General features: G+C 45.4%; 2 long non-coding RNA genes across 2 annotated transcripts in view; one reads left to right on the top strand and one right to left on the bottom strand.

The window, feature by feature from the left end:
- Positions 1-1,647: 1,647 nt before the first annotated feature.
- On the bottom strand, positions 1,648-4,085 carry LOC124529003 (uncharacterized). Its single transcript, XR_006966266.1, has 3 exons — positions 3,935-4,085; positions 3,062-3,157; positions 1,648-1,963 (listed from the first exon to the last, which is right to left on the bottom strand). It is a non-coding gene; the product is annotated as an uncharacterized LOC124529003 (long non-coding RNA).
- Positions 4,086-13,618: 9,533 nt separating this feature from the next.
- The window catches only part of LOC124528706 (uncharacterized), a 22,718-nt gene continuing 13,625 nt past the window's right edge, over positions 13,619-22,711 (top strand). The window contains exon 1 of the long non-coding RNA XR_006966217.1: positions 13,619-13,749. This is a non-coding gene — a long non-coding RNA (uncharacterized LOC124528706). The remainder of the gene's footprint in view (positions 13,750-22,711) is intronic.

Raw genomic sequence — 22,711 nt, 5'->3', positions numbered from 1 at the left:
TTTTTTTATTTTTTTTTTATTTTTTAAACGTTTATTTATTTTTGGGACAGAGAGAGACAGAGCATGAACGGGGGAGGGGCAGAGAGAGAGGGAGACACAGAATCGGAAACAGGCTCCAGGCTCTGAGCCATCAGCCCAGAGCCTGACGCGGGGCTCGAACTCACGGACCGCGAGATCGTGACCTGGCTGAAGTCGGACGCTTAACCGACTGCGCCACCCAGGCGCCCCCAGAATCCTGTCTTAATTCCACATTACCTATAGAGAAAGTCCTTCCACCAAACTTAGCCAGGCATTCATGGTCCCTAATTGGTCTGTCCCTAACCTATCATGACCAATGTGACCATGTCCAATGACCAACTTCACATTTGATCCAACTCCTGTTGCAAAGCTGGTCTAGTCAAAGTCCCCACTTGTGCCCTACAACTTCCTGCCTCTTGGCTGATCTCATTTCTACCACTTTTTCTTTGTAGCTATAAACATCGTGTGCATCCTTTAAGGCCTAAGTTCAAATTCTACCAACTCCCTCTGGAACACTTCCCGATGGGTGCCACTCCAGAATACACGCAGCACTCTGCAACATCTGAGCCTTTCCTAAGTAAGGGTGTGCCCTCTCCCCTTCACTGTCCCTCAGGCTCTCCACTCTCTGCCCCCACCCCGCAAGCATGCTCCTAGGGCACTTTAAGACTCACCTCTCACTGACAATCATATACTAGCTGTCTGGCAATGTCTCCCTAGGAAGAGCAAACCTTCAATCCCTGCAGAGAACCAATTCAGGTTCACAGATAACATTTTAGAGAACAAACAGAAGAAGAAGAGAAAAAAAATGTCTCATTCCATTTCTCAACTCCTGGTACCTTTCATCTATGAGTCCATCCATCATCTCTTTTTATGCATATATGCACATATTTTTACTTACCTCTTGAACAGTTAAATTTCTTGTATTTGTCATCCAGCTACAGCCCCCAGCTTAACTGACCATGGATTTGACTCTTTTAGGAACATGAACATGTTTCTGTGTCATCTCCAAAGTGCTTCACACAGTTCTATACACAAAGTTGTCAGAGAAGATGTTTCAAGAATATGTATGTTAATTCAAAAAAATATTTGAGGGAGGGGGCAGTGGCTGTGATACATGGTTACAAATACATCGCCCAAAATAATCTATGTGAAAACCTGCTACAGATAGGTGATTTCTTGAAAACTTCCCCCAAATTTATGTAACAAATATTTTAAATAAGCAAAGATAATTCACAATATTAAGGATTCTGCTGTTGATCCTTTAACAGATAGTCACTCCTTAATTGAATTTCCTTTATAAATCTGATTTACAACTAAAATGAAGACCACCCTACATATAAATGTTTCATGAACTCAAATGAAATTTGGGGAGTGGGGGGAAGAAGGAAGTGTGAAACTTCATTTCTTCCTTAAAATTTCAATTAATTTCTATGGCAACAATTCTGGTTTGAACCAAGGTTTTGCAGGGTTTGTTTTTTTTTTTTTTATGTTTATTTATTTTTGAAAGAGAGAGAGAGCATGAGCAAGGGAGGGGCAGGGAGAGGGAGACACAGAATCCGAAGCAGGCTCCAGGCTCTGAGCTGTCAGCACTAAACCAAACGTGGGGCTCAAACTCATCAACAGGGACATCATCAAGACCTGAGCTGAAGTGGACTTAGCCGACTGAGCTAAAGGGACCCAGGTGCCTCTTTACCAAGGTTTTAAAGTCGAATTATCTCACACAGAAGGAAGCCATGCTCCTTAACAAAGTGACAAAATCTAAGATTATGAAAGTGTTCATTTTTTTTTCAAGTGTCCAGAAAACTACTGTGTAACTCTGCCTTTTACATCCAGAACGCAAGACAGTCCGATGTATGGGATTTGTCAGCTTCCAACACAGTTGTTCCACAGTCTGGGCCAACACCGGAAGTGAGAATAAAGACTTTTGCCAGTTGAACTGAAGATCCTTTATGGAGAAAGTAGTGTGAAAAGTCCAAGTCTCCCACCCCAAAGAAGACCAACTATTATTATTCATTATTATTAATTATTAATTCATTATTATTAATTATTAATAATAATATTCATCATTATTATTATTCACATTTTACTAGTGAGACAACTCAGTGAAGTTAAAAAAAAAAAGTAAACTGAGAATGATTAGATGCCCACAAAAGTTTTCACTACAAACTAACCTCTTCTTTTACGTATTTAGAATATGATTCAATTTACAAAAATTCAATTTGCTTTCTATGAATACACACTCTTTAATGCAAAGTACATCTCAATTTTGGTTACTTCCTCTAGGATGGCCTTGGAAACGAATTTACAGTAACACCTAAGGCAGCTTTTCCGAGAACTCTGAAAATCTCTTTAGAGGATAACACATCCTTTTTTCTCTTCTGAATAAAACTCCGGCAGCTGCACATTTTCTTCTGAGTTTGTGGCATCATGGTTCTTTGGGCCTTGGCTCCACAGCCCTGTCCCGTCCTCTGTAACTAAGGTCCACTGAACAAAACCAGAAGGAAACATGGGACAAAACTCCAGAAGCGTGCCTCAAGGAGAGATTTGAGCTGCAAAGCCCACAGTGCTAAGCCTCCTCTTTTCAGTCTCTTTTCTTATTATTCTTTTCGTGTCCCCAGCATTCAAACCCAAAGCCCATCACTTTTAAATCTGGATTCATCCCTCCCCTAATCACATGCACAGGGTGTGAGGTGCCAGTGTGCTCAGGGGGAAACTAACTGGGCCGCTATCGCTTCTTCTGCATTGAGCAGGGCTGGGTTTTTGGGGTTTTTCTTCTTCTTCTTCTCCTTTTAATAAAGGCCTTTTCATGTTTGTTTCTCAAGCCTTCCCCAAATACAAAACTGTCACTGTCCTCTACTCCTTCCAACTCTACGGTATCAGCTTCAAACCTTTGTATCAACTAAGTCAGCGTCTGTTAAGAACTTTGGTACATTTATGGCACCGGGGGGCCTGCACTCAGGAGACTCAAACTTTAACGCAAAAACGTCTTATGTATGATCTCGGAAACAGTAAAAAACAACCACGAAATAGGGCAAAAACCCACCTCTTTCCCCCGCTTTCCTTTCACGTCCTGGTTCCGTAATAAGAAAAGTTAATCCACCCCCTAGTGCCACGGCAGCCTCGTCCTGGTCAGGCTCACCTAGAACATTCATTGCATCATTGCATCCAAGCCAAACTCGGTTACTGAGGCAACTAAGTTTTTCTTCCCAAAGGGTCACAGGGAAACACATCCCTCGGGATCCCCTGGTAACCGTCCACCGATAATGCTGGGGAACCACAACAGCAAAAGACTGGCTGTCCAAGGCTGGCGTTGGCCGCCTCTGCCGGCAAGGGGGAGGGGGGGTTCTGCGTGGGGGTGCGCAGCGTCCAGTTACATTCCTGACCCACTTTCGCATCCCCTCCCTCCCCCTTCTCCTCCTCCTTCTCCTCCTCCTGCCGGGCAGGCCGCGAGGGCACCCGCGCTCCGCAGAGCCACCCGCGAGCCCTCCCTAAGCCGCCGTGGGCGGGGGTGCACCCGGCGTCGGGCTCTGCTGGAGACCCGGAGGGAGCCCGCCCCCGCCCCCACCCCCGGCTTCCCCTGCGCGGCCCCTCCCTGGTCACATGGGCTCGCGAGCACCTGTTGGCGACTTCGGCTTCTAGCAGAGCCCCTCCCGCCGCCCAGGCGAAGCCCCCTGCGGCAAGGGATGGGAACGCTTCCCCGCGCACGTTCCGCAAACCCCGCTGGGGTGGACGAGGGCGCGGGGGCCGGTGGGCGACGCCTGCCCGGACGCTTAGCTTTGCAAAGTGCAGAAGCACCACGGCCGCGCGGCGACTGGGTGGAGGGGAGCCTACCCCTCCCTCCCCCCCCGCTCCCCCACACTCCCCGCCGAGCGGGAAGGTGGGGTGCGTCCGCCCCCAGCCCGACTCCGCTGGAAACCTGGTCTCCTCGCGGGCACCGGGAGGGGATGCTGAAGAGTCCGGGCCGGGGCCGCAGGGGCGAGGGCAGGTAGCGGGTGGTGACGGGTGGGTGTGTGTTCCGAGCCGCGGAGTCCAGGAAGGGGGCGGGAAGCCGCCGTCTCAGCTGCAACTTCTGAGCGTGCAAAGCAACTCAGCAACTTTGCCTGCGCCGCGCCCCTCCCCCGCGCCGCCGGCCGGGCCGGGGGCTGCGCTGCGCTCGGGGGCCCCGGCGCCGGGCCCGGTGGGGAACAGATCTGGGGTGCGGGCTGGCGGGGGGCAGGGATGGGGTGGGAGGTCCGGGACTGCAGAAGTGGTACAGCTGCCCGGGAAGTAGGACTGGGGGTGCGCCTCCCCGCGCGACCCGGGGCTTGGAAACGACGCGCGGCCCCCGCCCGGGAGCCCTGGGGCCCCAAGCCGCGCCCGCCCCCGCGGCCCCCTCCGGGCCGGGCCCGCTCCCGCTGCCGGGTTCTGCTCGAGGAAGGGGCGGAGGATGGCGGCGGAGCCATGGAAACTGCCGGGTGGATAAATAAGGAGAGGGCCGCGCGAGGCCGTCCCCCGGCTGCCAGCATCTCGGCGGCGGATGCAGCGCCCTGGGAAGCGCGGCCGAGTCCGCACAAGTTCCCTCCTCCCTCCGCCCCGGCGCCCCACGGCTCCGGCCTGGGCGAGGGGGGCGCCGCCGCGGGAGGCAGGCCCCGGCCCCGGGGGAGGTGCGGGGCCGAGGCGAGTGTGAAGGTGACCCGGGCCTCCCGGGGTCATGGGCTGTTTGCTACGGCCGGCCCGAAAGACGGCGCGAGGCCCCAGCAGCCGGTCCTGCCAGCCCGAAGAGCCTGGGGAAAGCCCCAGATTCGCGTCCAGAAAGATGCATTCGCCCAGTTCAGACGTTCAGAAGCGTCAGGGGGGGGCTAAACTTAGGCGTGAGGGGGAAGGTGGGGGACCTGGGCCAGCCTGGAGAGGTACAGGCTGTCCCCGAAGTCATGCCCACACTCCCGCAGCCGTCGGATTGGCAAGATGGTGAAGGATGTCAGCGGGTTGCCAGGGCCAGGCCTGTGCACTGAGGCATGAGGGGGGAAGGGGGGGGCGGAAGAGCCCAGGCCATCCACCGCACCCTTTCCCTGGAAGCAGATTTACGAGTCCCTCCAACCTTCTCCCAACACTCACATACTTCATCTGCCTCAGTGTAGAGTTACTGATGCTTTACACCCCAGCCTAGCCCGTGAAGAGCTAGAGATGTTAATGGCGGTGGCGTGAAGTTGAGTCACTTCAGGGTGTGGGGGTTACTTCAAGTGAAAGTAAACCACCTGCGTGGAGGAGCCCATCAACCGGCTGAATGATTTAATTACATGCCATCTTAATTTAAAGAGATTTACATGCTCATTGAGGACAGCTGGACAGTTACATTGTGATATGCACCTGGCAATTTTTAACTGAACAAGGTCTGTTTCACACTTAAAATGGGTGACCAAAAATTGCTTTTTTTTTTTTTTAACTTAACAATTCTTACCCTTAATAGGAAAGGATAGTCTTTTACCTGCTTCCTCTGAAATAACTGTGAAAACTCTAGGCTAGAGCCTGGTTTTCCAGAGTGTTGTTCCAGAGAACACTGGAGCCTCAGTATGGCCACGGGTGATGTTTGCAAAAAAAAAGGTTCCGTGGTCATATACCACATTTCATTGATCCTGAGATGCACATGGTTTTGAATTTTAACATCTCTGATGTCCTATCTGATGGCGTCTTTGCTTCGAATTCTAGTTTACTTGGCAGTGGTTTTCTTTCTTACTAGTACGTGAAAATAAGGAAGTTTGAGAAATGCTGAGATACACAAGTTTGTTATACAACAAAGAAATGCAACACATATCTTCATAGCAAGACTTTCCAGAATCTTCTGTGTGCTGAGGTGATTGTGAATCACCAAGAAGTTATCATAAGCAGACTTCCCTAAATGCATCCGTCCAGTCACTGGTTTTTGTGAGCATTATTGTTGAAGATTAGTATTCCTTTCAGGAAATGCCGCTCTAGTGGTTGTGACAGATTTGAACACAGTTAAGGGAAAATGTTCACATTTCAAAATAGTATCTGAGTGTGATCAGAGGTCATTAAATGATAAATTAAGTTGAGTATCATTACACAAAAGACAGAGACCATTTGGGGAAATATTCACAGAACTGTTCACATTCAGTTATATTAGAAACAATCAGTATTATTTTTAGGGAACTAATCTCAGTGAACATGCAATTCATCAGAAAATTCCTGTATCTGGTATATACTGTTGCTGTTACACTACGTCCTGCATTATTTTGATTTGTAGAAGCTGATAAAAATGCTTTATTAAATTAGACTGGCACTAAGCTACTAGCCAATTACTCCCATCACCCCCAAAGCTCATTAATGTTTATTTTTGAAAGAGAGCACGAACAGGGTAGGGTGGAGAGAGAGGGAGACACAGACCAAAGCAGGCTCCAGGCTCTGAGCTGTCAGCACAGAGCCTGATGCGCGGCTTGAACCCACAGACTGTGAGATCATGACCCATACCGAAGTCAGATACCCAACTGACTGAGGCAGCCAGGCACCCCACCCCAAAAGCTCATTATAGGAAAAAAAATTTTTTTTAAAGAAAGAAGGAGAGGGGCGCCTGGGTGGCGCAGTCAACGGTTAAGCGTCCGACTTCAGCCAGGTCACGATCTCGCGGTCCGTGAGTTCGAGCCCCGCGTCGGGCTCTGGGCTGATGGCTTGGAGCCTGGAGCCTGTTTCCGATTCTGTGTCTCCCTCTCTCTCTGCCCCTCCCTCGTTCATGCTCTGTCTCTCTCTGTCCCAAAAATAAATAAACGTTGAAAAAAAAAATTTAAAAAAAAAAAAAGAAAGAAGGAGAAAAAGCAAGGAAGCAAAAACAATGTACAAAAAGGTGTAATTTAGCATAAAAAATAAACCTGTCATTCATCCCTTAGCAAAGGTGAGAGGCACAGTTGGATTTTTATAAGTGAAAAAAATACTCTATCTGGAATGTTTCTAATACAAATAATATTTAACGTTTTAAAATGTGTAATTTAAAAGGTGCATTTTCATATACTAGCTCATTTTACTGTACTATAATCCTGTAAGGTTGATGAACAGTCACTCTTGCCCTTAGATACTTGTGCATTTGTTTGTGTAACCAGAGTGTATCAAGTACCTACCAGGTTCTAGACATGACACTAGGCTTTGATGATAGAAAGACAAATATGAGAAAATCCGGCTCTGTAGAAGTTTGCGTCTGGTAGGAGAGATGGATAAATACAATAAATCATTGTAATGCAGTATGACATTGAGGCTTAGAAAGGTTAATGACTTACCCAAGGGAACTCAAGTCAGGATTTGACTGGTCTGATGATTTCAAATTCCCTGCTCTCTTCTATAGGAGACCTGTTCCCATCTTGGCAGGTAACATCATGAAGATATAGTACTTGAAATTAATTAAACATAAAATCAAACATCTGGAACTTCGAGAGCCAGAAAGAAATGTAGAGATTGCATAGGCTAACCCCCTCATTTCACAGGCCTGGAAAGTGAGCCACAGAGGAGAGAATGGATTTGCTCAAGGTTATACAGTTATCTAATGACTGAATTAAGATTAGAATCAAAGTTTGTTGACTCTCAGCCCTTTGCACTGTTAGGTGCTGCCCTGTGGTAAGAGACAGCGAAGAAAAGCCTTAGCAGAGTCTGTTTCTACTGTTGTGCAGCGTGGGCCATCTCAGTAAAGGCCTAGGGCGATTGTTGAGTCTGTGATAAAATGCCCCATGACTAAGCACTTATTTAAAGAAATATTTCTAAGAGGAACTGCAAGGGGATTTCAGCTGAGTTCCTTAAAAAACAGCCACTATCCTTAAAAGTTGAAGGAAAAAAATAAATACAGGACATTTGGGGAAATTTGCACATATTGGAGACTATTAAGGAATTATTGTTTAAGTATAAGTGGGTTAGCTGTTTTTGAAAAGTTCTCATGTCTTAGACATATGTAGTGAAATATTTGCACTGAAACGATATGATGTCTGCTACTAAAATGATCCAGCTTTCTTTTTGGTGGGGGTTCAGGGGAAATGAAGATTGTAAATGAAATAAGATGCCAGACACCCAAACTAGGAGGTAAGTATGTGAGAGTGTGTTATACTGTTATCTCTATGTTTGTGTATCACCCAGGGGGGCGGGGGGGGGGGATCTCTTCATAATGTTGAAATACCTTCTTTTTGGCCGTTTCAGAAAGTCATTTCTCCTACCAGATGAGTCAAGGTCAGGGAGAAGTGTAATCAGTAATCGCTGACATTTGCATAGGCTAGCACCTTTAAAATTTACAAACTGTATTCGCACCCACTCGGACCTTTCCTCACTCTCCTGGATTAGTTCAGGTCTGCGTTGAAGGCAAAGAATCGCAATTGTGTTGTCTACAGAACCAGGCCTGAAGCCCTGTCTGAAAATTAAATTTTCTTAGCACTTTTAGATGGTAGTAAAAATCCGAAGGATTTCCAGGAATACTGAAGACAGGCACATGCTGCTCCTGCTCCTGTCTTGCAAGAAGATTTCCCTCTTTCATTTTAGATACGCAGAGGGGATGTGCTTCAATTTACCTCAGTTAGCTAACGTTCTTACTTCAAAATATAATGCCAATCCCAAAGCCACATTATCATGGAATCTATAATAGTATTAAGGGCCTCTTTGTGGCTAAGAAGAGTTGGTGTGTTACTGTTTTTATTATAAGATTTATAGAGCTGGTTTATAATACTGTATTCTTAATTGTACGGGTAATATACTTAAAACACATGTGGTAGCTACAGTTCTGGTTCTATTTTTACATGACTTTGGGTATTTTTTTTTCCTTCCTTCTATTCATATAAGGTATACCTGCTTCTGGAAACTATCAAAATATCACAAAGACAACACAGTACATGTGGTTAATTAAAGGGATAGACACCCTGGAGGTTATAAGCCAGGTCATTATCATTCAATAAATATTTTATTGGCAATACTTATTGTTTTCTAGAGAGCTGGAAACTATAGCATGGGTGGGATTTCCAAGCACATAGAAATGAAACTAGTTTCCAAATGAGAGTATCTTCACTCGATCAGATGTTTTGGGGAAAGTAGTTTTCTCTCGCCTTGTTTAAATTGCAGAAAACACTAAGGATGTGTGGAGCATCCCTTCCCGCCTTCACATCATGTTTGTGCTTTAAGTCAGTGGCTCCCAGCTGGTGGCTGAAAACACCCTCAGGGACACCAAGTTATTGCAAGGGGTCGGAGATGCTTTGTGTGCGTCAAACACTTTCTGTAGACTGAATGATGAAATGACTGGCATAGAAATGTACTCTGCCCAAACGTGTGTGTTTGTCATTAACGAATAAACTACAAATGCATTAGAAAGCTTTCCTGAGTTTATACCGTCACTCTCTTCTTATGTATCTCTTAAATCAATGAGTATGAAAAATATAGGTACTATCTTACCTATGGAGGGGACCAAAAAAAGGAGAACCAGGTCTGTAGGGGAGGTGAGAAGCTTCTTCATACATTTGGTAAAGCAAATTCTCTCTCTCTTTATTCCAGGAGACACATAATAATTTCTTTGTTTCATTATATATTATCTGACACCAGAGATGAAATGGTGCCAGGGATAATTGGATGCCTTCATGGATTTGTTTTATCATTTGGCTTTTAGAACCGGAAGTTCTAGGCATACCTTACCTTCTCTGCCACTTTTTTTTATACTTAATATATTCACTTTTGTGCTCCAAGCCAAGAGGAGTTTTTCCAATCCATGCACACTGAGACCTGAAATACCCAGGGTAGAGATCTCTGCGGGAACTTTTTACAGCAATGGAAACTTACTATTGGGTGCGTCTTGTCAGAAATGCAAATGTTTTGCAGAATGTCTCCGAAGGCTCTTAATACAGAGTAAATTTTCATTCCCTAAGTTTCTCTACTTGCTTTCTATACACTCTGTTTTCAGCAGGGTATTTTTTTTTTAAGGGCCTTTAGCCTTGGATTATTACAGCCAGCAAGCTAGCAGATGGCATCATTGCTGAGTGGGGTTCCAGGGTGAAGGATGATACACTGAGCTCCCAGTTCATAATTGGAGGTGGGATTAGTTGGAAGAGTCGTGTTTATTAACAAATCTTCTTCATTTTATTTATTCTCCAGTGATTGTTTGCCACTGATTAAGCCCTTACCCTGCACCTGACATGTTATGCTAATTTTCACAACCTTATGAGGTGAATACTATTATTCTTCCCTTTGACAGATGAGGAATTTGATGTTGTCAAGGAGGTTAAGTAATTTACCTAAGGTCATGCAGCCGGTAAGTGACAGAATGAGGATTTGAACCTAGGTCTGGCTTCAAACCCCCCACCAGCACAGACTACTCTTCAGAGAGGAGCTGGCCTCCTCACCGGCCCCAGGGTCTAATGACTTAAGCACCTGCTTATTCTTATCTTTAGAAAGCGAGAATTGCTGTAAACCGAACCAAAATAATGACAGCTGTTTCCTTAGACCATCCATCGTTAGTCACTTTTTCCTTTATCTCTCCCCAGCGAGCAGTAGGTTAGTAAGTGGCTTAACTGTTACCAAGATCATCCGCGCATTCAACCCACAGATGGCACTGGGCTAGTTATGACTTAACCTAATTATTCCGGCCTTTCTAACTTTTCACTTCTAGCAATAGTCATCAAAAAAGGGAAGATTCTGAAAGACTTATATTGATCTTACTACCTTAAAGAAGAGGGAAAATCTTATTTAGGTGAATGAGTCCTAGCTTTCCTATAGAAAGGGAGATTATTTATTACTTGTCTAAGTAGAAGTTAATTAAGAGGATATTGCACATGATAGTTATTAAGTCAGTAATGGCATATGGAGGCTGAAAGATCTCACTATTGGACACATATGGTGGCTAAAAATGGGGCATCTTCTTGGTTTGACTTCACCACTAGCCTTTCTTGAGTGCTTTGATCTGGATTCACTCTCACCTCTAAACTCTTTTTTGGACCTCAAGCCAGTTTACCATCAGCTGAGGACTTATCTGGTCATCTTTCTCAGTGGCCTCTCTCATTTTGAGATGGAAGGAGATGAAGCGTTTCCAACCACCCGTACTTAAAATCTAAGAGGATCATCTGCCAGCAATAAACTCTTCCCCCTTTCTTATTAGGAGGACAAAAACCAAATGTAGGCAGTCAGATGGGCTGACATTGTATGGTATCTCCCATATGCCTGCATAAATCCTCACCACTCCCTTGGTACAGAAGTTAAAAGGAGCCACTTATATTTGGGAGTTGGGAGAAAGGAGGGTGTCCCAGCAAGGCCAGAAACAGTGGTTTCTAGGGCTGAAGCAGTGAGGTGGCATGCAGAGAGCATGTGCTAATGGTCAGGTAGCAACCCCCCGCCCCCCTCAACTGGCCCCCTGGTGGCTGGGAGACAGGACAGTGAGAAGACTAGAATGCTGCCTCTTAAAGCAGCTAAGACCCCCCACAGAGAGACAGAGAGGCTGCATTCTTTGTGGCATAGCTGAAAATATAGTATGAGACTGGGCCCTGAGAACGGGTAGCCTGCCAGTGGCAAAGAGAGAAGCCAGCATCTCCCAAACATAAGACCAAGACGATGAACAGGGCCTTTGCACACCCGGGGCCTGTTACACCTGCCTGTCTGGGATGCTGGCTCTCAGCCCTGCCTTTGGGAAAGAGCTCAGCTTTATAATACTGGTTGCCCTCTTGCCCAAATAATGAAGAAATCCAAGTAAAAAGGTGTGTCTATGTTTTTCCTTCCGAAGTTGGTTGATCTGGGTTACAGTTGTAGTTTACACTGTGCCTCTAAATTTTATGTTGAAGAAAAAGAAGTGTTTCACATCACAAATTCAGCAGCTGAGATGTTGCTCTTGCTGTTGTTCTTGACCAGATGAGGTAGGTTAAACTCTTGTCAGCCGAACCTTGATTTGTTAACACTACCCATGTCCCAGGTAGCAAGCCCAGATGGCTTTCAAAATAGACCAGGCACGCATAGCTGACAAGATCCCAGTGGGCAGAAGGTAATGTTACACCACCTGTGATATAACTTCTAGAATGGTCGCTGCTGCCCCTTTGCTCCAGAATGTAGCTCCAGTGCACTGAAAAGTGGAAAGTCCTCAAACAATTTGTGGGAGTAGTGTGTGTGTACTTTCCCTAGAGCTGGTTAAACTTTCACTCAGCTTTGGAGGCTTCTAATAAGCAATTACAGCCTTTTCTTTTCCTTTTTTGCTTCAGAGGGACGGCTCGCCAAACAAACTTCCTGGTGGCCGTTCAGAAGGACAAAATTCTTTGCCGAAGCATGTGCCAGAGTTTGACAATGCGCGGCAGCCATCGGAAGCTTTTGGCACACACTGGGCCACAAGTGGGTTCCAGGGCTCTTAGGGACAGAGTGCTGCTAATTTGTGTGGCAACTGCTTCAGAATGGTGAGCGGGGACGACACCTGTTTAAGGAGCAGGAAGTCAGGACAGGGGATAGATTGATTCTCCAGGCTGAGAAACGCTGGTAAAGGAAGGAGAAAGCCCCATCTTGGAAGAAATTTCAATTATCTGCTGACCTGTGTGCCTGCTGGCAGGTATCTTGCTCCTCCCCAGGATGACCTAACTCTCCTTTGCCTTCTCTCCTGGAGAGCTGCCTCTTGAAGGGAATGTGCTCTACTATTTAGAGAGGAAACCAGGAAGTGAGGAGTCACAGCCCCGGCTTCCTGGTCAGGCTGCTGACTCACACAGCCCTCCTTCAGGCAATTTCCTTCATTTCTCTGTACCTCAGTTTCTCAGTTCAATGAAAGATGAAAATGGAATTCCCCTGGAGGCATTGGGAACAGCCTAATTAATGTTTATGTTTCTTTGAGATAACTGGGATTAAGAGGTCCTATTACTGTGGAGCATCATTACACGGAAGATTACATCTTAATTGTCAACTCTAGGCCTACACTGGATAACTAGCATTCAGGATTGGGCCATCTTCCCACTAGCCACTTCGTGATTCCCTCTCCCTCCATGCTTTCCACGTTGATCTCAGGGTGTGCCATTTGCTTGTCTTCTGTTAGTAAAGGGAAGGAGACTTTCATTTCTCCTTGCTCATTCCAGAGGCTAGTAGCCCCTAAGTGTTTGCCAATAAGGGCTGACTGAGAGAGAGAGAGAGAGAGAGAGAGAGATGCTGCTAAATGCAGCCCCTTCAAACACAACCCTCCATGTTCTTTTAAGGAATTTCGGCTGTCCCTTTGTACTTACTTGATTTTCTTTTCTCCTTTCAAAGTGTTGACTTCATTGTTTGGCCAGGGTGAATACATCACTTCCTCTTTGGGGGTCTGGGTTTTGTCTCCTGCTGGGTCTGAAATGTCATGTAATTTGTTGGGTTTTGCTAGATTATGTTGGGGGTTTGTTTGTTTTTTGGTGTTCCCAAATTGGCACTGCTTCACCAGAACTCTTGCCACTTCTACCCCCTGATTAATGATGTGATAAAAATTTGCAGCCCCTTGGCATTTACCACAAGATATGCATTTGTCTGTAACTGCTCTCTGGGTTCTGTTGCCTACAAAGGGAGTTCCCCATGTAAGGGTAAAAAACCAACAAAACCCCGCTGTTATCTTTTCTTCCTGCTGTGCGGTCAGGTTGCTCTGTTGCTTTGCTCATTATCTGAACTTTGTTGAAGAGTGGATCGCTATGTGTTTCATCCACAATATGGTGCAAGCCCCAGATCTTTTCCTCTTCAGACTTACCAGCCTTTCCATGACTCCTCGTACATGACTTTTTCCATTCCTGGAAGCAGTGTTTCTCTACTCTGGTAAGTACGTTTTAGTAGATACACTTGGAATTTATTAACTCATTCCACAAGCATTATTTACTTACCGACATGTGCCAGGCACACGGGATGCAGGGCGTGTGCTAGGAATCGTGAGACTGAGTTCCTGTTCTTGGACAGCAGTGTGTGGGCAGGGCAGGATGGTGGAGGTGCAGGTGGTGATGGGGAGGATGAGAATGACCCACAGGCTCCTAAGTTCCAGTGCACAAAGAAGGATTTCTGAGGGTGCACTAATAATATTTATCATATCCACAGTGTGAGTTTATTTATGATAACAAAAATATTTTCCTGAGCTCTTACTATGTGCCAACCACTGTGCTAAGAAACCTCATCCAATCCTCACTCAGCCCTTCGTGCTGAGGTGTATTGTCGTCCTTATTTTCCGAACAAGGGAGGAGAGACTGAAGAGGCTAAGTGATGGTTGCAGGGTTGTTAGTAATTTCAAGCTTAGCCAGAGAGTCTGTGCTGTCCAGAGAAAGAAGAGCTTGCCAGGGCCCCTTTTGGACAGGGTCCTGCCTGTTCCTGTGACAGCACTAGACATTAAGTCCTCTCCCCACCTTTCTGTGAAAAAGGATTTGTTTCTTGTGTTCCAGGAGGACATTGGGTGGGCTTGCTGTGTGTTGAAGCACGTCAATGCCTTTACTAGCAGGTTCCTCTTAATATGGTCCTACCTCAGGGTTGTCTTGGTGAACTCTCCATTGGACTTAGCAGAAAAACTTGGGCCATTCTGCCAATACTGCGTGGGGTACATGCTTGGAAAGGATTTTGGGGGTGATACTGGTGGCTAAGGAGCTCTCCTTTTATCTATTTGTAAAGAAAGAAGGATCTTTCTGTTTTTTAATTTTTTAATGAAAAAAAATTTTTTAATGTTTATTTTTGAGAGAGAGAGACAGAGTGTACATGAGTACATGAGCAGGGGAGGGGCAGAGAGAGAGGGAGACAGAGAATCTAAAGCAGGCTCAGGGCTGTGAGTGCAGAGACTGACCTGGGTTTCGAACTCAGGAACTGTGGGATCATGACCTGAGCTGAAGTCGGATGCTCAACCGACTGAGCCACCCAGATGCCCCAGATCTTTCTAATATATTTAAGGCTGTTAACATTACTTTATAGACTCCACATGAGCATCATGTAGGTTGATGTGCTTATCAAGGTCATCAGCAATGTCCTTGTCACTGTATTCAGTGGGCACATCCAGTTCTTATATTTGACTTTCAGCATAATTTGTTGCTGACTGCCATCTTTTGAATGAATCTATTCTCTTGATTTCCTGGTTCTCTTCATAGCTCTCAGGGCAGTGCTTTGTCTTTCCATGTTGGTGATCTCCAAAGATACATACTCTTGCCCCAGGGCACTCTCATTTTCAGAGATGTCTCTTCGTCCTCAGGGCTTCAATGAGCGGCTTCACGTGAATGGCTCCCAAGCATCTCTCCTCCAGATGAGATGTCTTCTGCGGCTGGAACCCAGCTAGTTTGTGGGACTCACAGTAACCTTGAACCCAAAAGGTCTAACGCTGGACTGGTTCTGTTTAGCCCAAACCCTCTCCTTGCATCCTCTCTCTGTGAAGGCTGCCACAAGCCATGCATCCATTTGCCCAAGCCGAGGGACTTGGCACCACCCTTGATTCTTCCTTGTCCCGCTCCCACTAAGAGCTCTTCCTTCAACCAGTTCTGTTGATCTCAGTCTACGATTACTTGAATCTTCTACGTTTTCCCATGCCGTCACTACCACCTTAGCATCCACCATCTTCATTGACTGGCTGTCTGCAGTCACCTCCCTGCTCTTTCCTGCAGGAATTCTTGCTCCCGCCAATCCATTCTCAGCCAGGCAGCTAGAGTGACTTTTCCCAGCTGCAGCTCTGATGATGTGACTCCCCTACATAAACCTCTTCAATGGTTGCTGCTGCTCTGAGGATAAAATTTAAATGTTTTAACATGGCTTGTAAGACCCTATATGATCTGGCCCCAGCTTTCGCCACAGTCCTTCACTTCGTGCTCATAATTCTCCAACTGCATGTGCTATGTCTTGCCTATACGGTTTGTAGGACATGCTAATCCATCTGCTTGGACTATTCTCCCTTGTCCTTATATGCTTGTACCTAGTGCTATGGGCTGAATCGTGTTCCCCAAACCCCCAATTTATATGCTGAATTCCTGACCCCCAGGACCTCAGGGTGTGAGCTTATTTGGAGATCAGGTCTTTGCAGAGGTAGTCAAGTTAAAGTGAAGTCATTGGGATAGAGCCCTGATCCAATATGACCAGTGTCCTTATACAAAGGGGAAATTTGGACACAGAGATGCATAGAGAGAAGATGATGTGAAGACACACAGGGGGAGGGTGGCCATCTATGAGCCAAGGAGAAAGGCCTGGTACAGATCCCTATCTTGCAGCCTCACAACCTCATAGCCTCACAATTCTGCTGACACCGTGAACTCAGACTTACGGCCTTCAGAACTGAGAGATAATAAATTTCCCTTGTTTGAGATACTCAGTCCCTGGTACTTTGTTATGGCAGCCCTAGCAGACTCATATACCTGGATAATTCCTGCTTATCTTTTGATCTAAAGCTTAGGTATCACTTGGCTGTGACCTCCTAGGCTGGGCTGAATGACCCTCTTCTGTGCTTCCCTGAATCTCCTGCTCATTGGGACCTCATTCTTTCTATGAAAGCATGTGTCAGTCTGTATGAATTGTTTTTTGTCTGTGCTGCCTAATAGGCTAAGCTCTACGAGGGCAGGGACAGACATACCTTACACATCATTGTAGCTCCAGAGCCTTGCACCTAGTGAGGGTAGAGTCTTGTATTAGGTATGTATTGCTGCATAACAAATGACCCCACAATGTGATAGCTTCCAACAACAAACATTTATTATGTTATTGTGTTTTGTGGGTCAGGAATTATGAAATAGTTTAGCTGGCTGGTTCTCTTGTGAGGTTGCAGTCTGGATGTTACCCAGTCATCAGAAGGCTTGACTGGGTAGAGGTTCTTCTTCCAAGACGGCTCCCTCCCGTGGCTGTTGACAGGAGGCCTTCGCTACTCACCGCATGTAAACTTCTCCAGATTCCTGTTTGGGTGCCCTCATGACATGGCAGCTGATTTCCCTCAGAGGAGGTGATTCAAGAGAAAGAGCAAGTAAACTGCTATGGCTTGTACGTCCTAATCTCAGATGGGCCATTATTTCAGCTATGTTTGCCACCTTGTATTCATTAGAAGTGATTAAATACAGTCACACTTAATGGGAGGGGAATTAGGCTCTATTCTCTGAAGGGAAGAGTATCAAGGAATTTACGGATATATTTTAAAACCACCAGAGGACTTGTTGAATAAATGAAAACATTTTGAATAAATGCACCAAGATAAGCCTTTCTCGCTTATTGATCCAACCAGCTATTTACTGGGCTCCTACTGCTGCAGGACTCACCCTGGGTAGAAGGCTGAAAATTCCACTGGGAGAGTGGAAAACATAAAAATAGAGGTCACACTGGTGCTTCATCTCTCAAGCATGCATGTGACAAAGACCAAAGGGCCACTCTACCCCATGAGCCCTGTCATTGTGGCTTCAGGACTATCCCAATTCCTGGCCTTGCTTTACCCGCCTCCACTGTCTCTCTCCCACTACTCCTGAGATTTTCATAGTAGCTCTTTTTCATTTTTATTTTCTAATGTGTATTTTGGAACCATTTTCATGGTTATTTATCCCATATCTTCATAGATCATCAGCTCTCAGAAGACAAAGCTGAGGTATATGATCTTTAGTACAGACCCTTGTTCACCTTGGTCACTGAATAAGCATTAGAGGACAGCGTAGGTGTAATCTGTTGCGTGGGTGCGTGCACCTAATAGCTTTGGTTTATACGGCACAGGAAGTTGCTGCTGCTGTCATTGCTTGCATAGTCGAGGAACCACATGACCCTTCTCCCACCCTCACTTGCGTTTCTCAGTCCCTGTGTGAAGTGTCAGAACCCTGACTTCATGTTCTGATAGGTTGCCAACCTCTGACACAGTCTTTTCTTCCTTTTTTTCCTATTAAAATTTGTTTTGATGCAGGGGCACCTGGGTGACTCAGTCAGTTGGACATTCAACTCTTGATTTCGGCTCAGGTCATGATATCATGGTTTGTGGGATGGAGCCCTGCATCTGGCTCTGCACAGACAGCATGGAGCCTGCTTGGGATTCTCTCTCTCCCTCTCTCTTGCTCTCTCTCTGTTCCTCCCCAGCTCATGCTCTCTCTCTCTCTCTCAACAATAAATAAATAGGGGCATCTGGATGGCTCAGTCAGTTAAGCAGCTGACTTCAGCTCAGGTCATGATCTCATAGTTTGTGAGTTCAAGCCCCATGTCGGGCTCTGTGCTGACAGCTCAGAGCCTGGAGCCTGCTTCAGATTCTGTGTCTCCCTCTCTCTCTGCTCCTCCCCCACTGTGCACCTTCTCTCCCAAAAATAAATAAATATATTAAGAAAAAAAAACAAATAAACTAAAAACAATTTTTTTCATGTTACTATTTCTAATCATGCAGATAATTTAATTTTTTCTCTGTTTCTGCATGTAATGGCAAACTACCAGTAAAAAATTTTTGGCCAGTTAAAATACTCATAAAGAGGAAGTTTTGAAAAGTCTGTTAGAAGATATATTAATAACAAAAAATGGGAAGAACATTGGTGTAGCTAATACCTAACATTTATTGAATGCTTATTATTTTGCAGTTGCTAATTTTTAAAATGTCAGTGTTTGATCTCACTTCTCAGAATAGCTCTAATATTGTCCTCACATAACAGATGAGAAAAATAATGCGTGGAGAGGTAAAGTAACTTGCCCACTCCTGTACAGTTATTAAGTATGCATATGACTCTGATGTAGGCACTTTGACACAAAGTCTGTGCTTGGCACTTTTATGGTGCCCTTTCTCCCTGAGTCTTTTTTTTATGCAAAAATTTTTAATTCGAGCACAGCTGATACACCATGTTACATTAGTTTCAGTTGTACTACATGGTGATTCAACACTTCTATACCATGCTATGCTTACCCCAAATGTAGCTCCCATTTTTCACCATACAACATCACTGCATGCTCGCCATGCTGGACCTTTTATTCCCATGACCTATTCAGTCATAACTGGAAGCCTGTATCTCCATCCCACCTCACCTGTTTTGCCCATCCCTCCCACCACTTCTACTTTTTAACACTCCTTTGCAAAGATCACCTCCTTTCCTTCCCCAGCAATCCCAAAGGCTCAGGGAAGACCAATTTGAGGTTTCCGGAAAATCAGAATAGAAGGGCTAGAAAATATCAGTAGAATGCTGTGTGGCCAAACATTTTTAAATTCTCCTCCATTTTACTCAATGACTTAGAGCTAGCTAGTGGTAAGTAACAAGTAGGACTTAAGGCCAGGCTGGTCTCCTGAGTGCTACCCTGTGCTCTGTCCCTCCCAGTCAACAGGGAGGCATTAGAGCTTATGTCCTGTGGGAAGACGGGGTGCAGAGGGTGGTGCTGCCACCTACTAGATGTTGTAAGCTTCAGTTGATCATCTGTAAAATGTGGATAATAATGGTACTTACTCTCAAGATCGTCATGAGGCCTAAACGAAACAATCCACAGAGTTTGATATGTAAGTGCTCAGTATATATATTTTTTAAATGTGTTGAGTGTGTGTTCGATTTTTTAAAAATTTTTAAATGTTTATTATTTTTGAGAGTGAGAGAGAGAGTGAGAGCGCATGAGCAGGAGACAGACACAGAGAGAGGGAGACACAGAATCTGAAGCAGGCTGCAGGCTCTGAGCTGTCAGCACAGAGCCTGATGTGGTGCTTGAACTCATGGACCATGAGATCATGACCTGAGCCAAAGCTGGATGGTTAACCAACTGAGCCACCCAGGCACCCCAGGTCCTCAGTAGATATTAACAATTATTATACTGTCCTAGCCCATATTTTATTGGATATAGGGGAGGCAAATAAAAGAGATTCCCTATTAGCATGTCAGTTGAGGATCTGCATTTCCTCATTTTTGTATCTTAAATCGGCAACCCTAAAAGTTCATTTGTTTTATCATACAATATAGTGTTTTGTTTCCTGGAAATAGAAAGCTTGCTAGGAGCAGTTCTGACAGTTAAAGATTAAGGTGTGTGTGAGTGGTGTGTACCACATACTTGATATTTTGCAGAAAGTTCCTTACTGTCTGCTTTTGGTAATGAGACCGTGTTGGTGGAGGGATTCCATGAAGATTGGAGACTTCTGGCCTAAGACCACTGAAAGCCCAGGGCAGAGATGGAGACAAAGAGAGGTGGATTCTTTTAGATTTTGCCTGACACTGGCAAAAACTTGGGCTGGGACAGAGACTGGATATTTGTTGCATGAGTCATGGAGAGTGAAAGGTGAAAGAATGGGGCATATTCTCCTTAACTATTTGGATAACTATTTGGATAAAGAAGGAAGGGAGAAGAGAATTTTTTAATGTTTATTTATTTATTTCGGGGGGCAGGGGGAGGGGCAGAGAGGGAGGGAGAGAGAGCATCCCAAGCAGGCTCTGCACTTACAGTGTGGGGGTCGATCTCAAGAACCGTGAGATCATGACCTAAGCCAAAATCAAGAGTTGGTTGCTCAACCCACTGAGCCACCTTGTCACCCTGAGAAGGGAATGTTTTTAGGTGGGTTTCAGCATCTGAGGAGGGATCCACAAAACAAGCCAACAATTTCCAAATTTTTTAAAGTTTCTTTGTCACATTGCATTGTTGGATTAATGACTTTGTCTCTGCCAGTATCTTTTTAAAATTGAGGCCAATTAAGAATAATTTTACTTGAGGAGAGAACTAGATTACAATTCCCTAAGATGCCGATTGAAATGCTGAGATTTATTATTTTTTTAATATTTATTTATTTATTTATGCATTAAAGTTTTTTTTTAATGTTTTATTTATTCTTGAGAGAGAGAGAGAGAGAGAGAGAGAGAGAGAGGGAGAGCATGAGTGAGGGAGGGGCAGAAAGAGAGGGAGACACAGAATCCGAAGCAGGCTCCAGGCTCCAAGCTGTCAGCAGAGAGCCCAACGTGGGGCTCGAACTCATGAGCTGTGAGATCATGACCTGAGCTGACGTCGGACACTCAACCAACTGAGCCATCCAGGTGCCCCAACGCTCATTTATTGAACGAGGCGCAGGGATCCCTGGGCAACTTTCTCTGTGGGTGTTGTTTCCTGTGGGGCTGAGGTGGGCACCACACTGAGTGGTTTGTGACTTTGCTGTCCTGAGGCCCTTTCTTGCCCTTCATTATCTTCCAAAGCCTTGGTGGCTTTTGCCCCCTGTCCTTTCTAATTCTTCCAAAGGGACAATTTCCCTTAGAAAATAAATTAGTTCTTTTATTTTGAGGAACGGAGTCCAATTTTCTACCTAAGCCTAGTAGCTAAACGTGTAGCTAAAATTTCCTTTGATTCTCTTATCCGCATGCAGATCACTGAAGACAGAAACTTCAGATAAGGTCCCAGGCAACAAATGGATTATTTGTGGCACAGACCAAGTAGAAGAAGGAACTCGGGTGGCTTTATTGAACTCCGATTCCACCTTTAGTTTACCGAGGAAATTTAGGGAGGGAGGAAGATGGGTGGGGACAGCGCTTTGTTTTTCTGCTTTTAAAGTGCTGAAAGGCTCTTTCTCTCTCACCTTCCCCTTTATCACTTGGCAATGACCTTTCTTTTGCAATCAAGGGTAGCCTTGCCACTCACAACGCCTCCCAATGTATGCGGCACATCCCTCTCATCCAATAAGGGCAGTAGAGGCAAGGCTGATGGTCCTCAAAACCCCAATGTGCTTATTAAAGAGGAGTTCTTATTTTGAAAGTTCCTTTGAATAACTTTAGCTATGCTAGCCTAGCTTTTGCCTTCACTTTGTAATTCTGGGTCTAGATTCCAGAAGTCAGATCTATTTGAATGAAGGCACCGTGGAGCATAATGGATTTTAAGAGAGGAACAGCATGATCTGGTGCCTAGAACTGGGGCTGGGGGACCTTGCACGTGGTGCTCCCTCAGTGTTTGAAGTGACTTGGATATGACGACCTCCCCAAACTCCAACGCGTGGGCTCATGACCTGGAGGGTCCAGGTCTCACCGGTTTTTATGTTGTGTGCTCATTGCACACCCTTAAGATGTTCATTTCTTGACCTTTCTGCCCTGCACTTGTTCATTTTCCATTTACTTCCTGCCCTACATCGCTGCCGTGGCTCTCCATTTTTCAGACATAGGCAGCCAAGGAAGAAGAGAATGCAGAGCTGAGAGGCAGCGGGGGAAACTGCTCAGAAAACACTAGCCTCTGGGGCTCAGAATTCGGGGTCAGGGTTCTATTTCTTGTCCTTCACAGATGGGTGATACCAAGCACAAGAGGGCTGTTTGCTGTGTGCAGGACATAGGAAGGGGATCTTTTTCAACATTAATAGGTGCAGAAATGTGGACTCCTCAGAAACAAAACCTTTGTGGAAACTCATCAATATGGAGCACACAAGACAGATAAAGAGCAATGACACCTTGACACAGGTACACATGAGTCATGCACATTTTACCAAAGAATGGAGTATTTTTACAAAAACATTTACAAATGCTCCAGAATCTTTAAGGAAACATTTTGTTACTTTTCAGTAATTTCTTTTTTGTAAGCGTTGTGTTTGTGTGTTTGTTCCTCCCCCCTCCCCCAGAAGAACTGATGTTTTTCAGGGTGTGTTCATTCACTAGGTATGAACAAAGTGTTTTATAAGAAAATTTCCTTCAGGGGTGCCTGGGTGGCTCAGTCGGTTAAGCGTCCAACTTCGGCTCAGGTCATGATCTTGCAGTTTGTGAGTTTGAGCCCCTCGCCGGGTTCTATGCTAACAGCTCAGAGCCTGGAGCCTGCTTAGGATTCTGTGTCTCCCTCTCTCTCTCTCTCTGCCCCTCCCCTGCTCTCTCTCTCTCTCTCAAAAATAAATAAACATAAA

This window comes from Lynx rufus, unplaced genomic scaffold (genome assembly GCF_022079265.1).
Source record: "Lynx rufus isolate CCGP_SWC_20201006 ecotype Redwood Valley unplaced genomic scaffold, mLynRuf1.p SCAF_6, whole genome shotgun sequence".
NCBI classification, from domain to species: Eukaryota; Metazoa; Chordata; class Mammalia; order Carnivora; family Felidae; genus Lynx; species Lynx rufus.
The sequence above is the reverse complement of the archived record's forward strand: the minus strand, read 5'-3'. Positions and strand labels throughout refer to the sequence as shown.